Source organism: Sinocyclocheilus anshuiensis, unplaced genomic scaffold, assembly GCF_001515605.1.
Source record: "Sinocyclocheilus anshuiensis isolate Anshui unplaced genomic scaffold, SAMN03320099.WGS_v1.1 scaffold1373, whole genome shotgun sequence".
Classification (NCBI taxonomy): domain Eukaryota; kingdom Metazoa; phylum Chordata; class Actinopteri; order Cypriniformes; family Cyprinidae; genus Sinocyclocheilus; species Sinocyclocheilus anshuiensis.
The window spans coordinates 1-2281 of NW_015548285.1; positions in this window are offsets into that span (position 1 = coordinate 1).

A 2281-nucleotide genomic window follows, 5' to 3' on the forward strand; every position below is an offset into this window, starting at 1 on the left:
TATATATATATATGCACAAACTTACAATAATCCTGCAAAAATACTCATCTTTGCTCTGGAACATTCAACTAAACAATACTTGTATTTTACACATAATGGTAAAAGTGTAAACATGAGCCAGTCTTCTTCACATTCAGTGTGTAAGTCACTCTGTGAGCTCAGTCCTCATTTATTTTAAGGCCGTCCGGTTTTCTGTGACTAAATCAGAGTCACAAGAGAGTCTCTGTTCCACATAGAAGCAAAACAGGGGGGAGACATCATTCATATTCACTAAATATAGCGTCCATAAAAAATTGCAGCATTAGCAACTCACAGTAGACAGCAGGTTCTGTTGTGCAGGGTTTACATGAGCGATTGTCAACAACTTCAAACTAACAAAGGAATGTATTTTTTTTCTGTAAACAACATAATAGGTGAGCGGGGAACGGAAACATTTTTCCTCCATGTATAACATGAGGGAAAGTTTTTCTTTTTATAAAAGTTTCCCCACACTAATAGCATAATAGGTGTGAGGGGAAGTTTAAATGTATGCCAGAATACATTATTTATTTTAGAAGAGGAGGAATATGTGATGTTCTCCTTTTTAGCTGTCGAATAAAGGTGCGTTCACGCCATATCGGAATTCCCGTAATTACGAGATTCCAACTTGTAAAAAGCGTTCACGTCCTCGTAGAACTCGTAATTACAACTTGTGAACTGGGAGTTTTCTGAGAGCTACGACTTGTACCACCTGACCACCGCAGGCTCTGTTTAGGCGTTGATAGTCGGTGCGTTCCAAACGGGATATATCGCCCTCCGAAGGGCACTTCGGAGTGAAAACAATCATGGCCGCCATATTGAAGGGTCGTTCCAAACCGAAGTGCTCAAAACTGGCCACTTCAAAGGGCCCTTCGGAATGAAGGTTTTCGAAGGGTACAACTGATGGACACTTCGGGCCCCCATGATCCTTTGCACAGGGAAGTTGTTTGGCGTCACAGAGTTCAACTTCGCCTATAAATGTATGTATAGCATTTTTCTATACTACTGTAATATTTATACAAGTTAGATTTGGTCATCTCGAAATTACGGTAATTACGATATGGCATGAACGCAGCATAACATCGAGTGTCTAAACCTAAAGATAATTTTAAGGTAATTAATTCAGATCATTCTAGCGCAAATTGTACGACAAAGGGGGTTGGAGGATTTTAAGACAAGATAGCATGCCCCAATACTTTTTCCACTGGCAAAGTACAGAATTACAGTGCTAGTATCCCAATTTATTATTATTAATATTTTAATGTGACCCGCCCATCCAGACCCTTTGCCTGATATTTGATTGGCATGCGATCTGACCAATCATAACACCAAATCTGCTATTTTGTCCGACAAACAAATGTGATTTTCCTGGAAGGAGGCGCTCGATCTCGAGACTCGGTTCGAGCTCCAAATGAACATAAATTAGAACTAGATAAAACGAGATAAATTAGAGTAAGGGATAAATGTGAACGGAGACAAAATCCTGGGAAACAATGGTCTCTGGAGAGATATAGGTGAGCGAAAACAATGTTTAAATGCACCTTACGTTTAAAACCTGTTTAAATCGACATTTCATCATATGCCAAGGCGTGACGTGAAGAAAATCAATCGGATTCTTGAATTCGCTGGTGATCTTGACAGGCGTTTTTCACTGGAAATAGGCACATAAAACTAAACAATCATGATGCTGTGGAAACATTCAGTACAACATTCTGCAAATCCATTTGAATCTACAAGCGTAAGTTTTTTGTCATGTTGAGTAGTTCCGCCCCTTAGTGAATCGTCATTGGTTCAGAATCAGTATACAGCTTTTTGATTGGCTGTGATTTTAACATTACAAGCAGCATTCATTCACTTGGTTTGGACGCGGTGATCACATTCAGAGATAAACAGCTGTTTAACATTTTACATCTGATAGTTAATATTTCCTAATCCTTATTGCTGGATAGGATGGTTAGTAAGACTAATTTCCATGAAATACATCGATATATATGTGCCTCGGTTAGCTAGTGGTTTTCATTAAACAGTTATGTGAGCGAGCGACGCAACTAAACTAGATTGAAATCACGAGTTGTCATGGCATTCTTTAGCAAATTAAACATAAAAAATATTATTTTATAAAGATTATTCATGTTATGCAGAATTTCTTCTAGACGTGTGCAGATATAATAACTAGTTTACCAAAATGTTAAGTTTAGAAAAAGACCCTAATCCTACCGCCACAGTAAAATAAAAATGTTTATATATAAAAATAATAATAGTC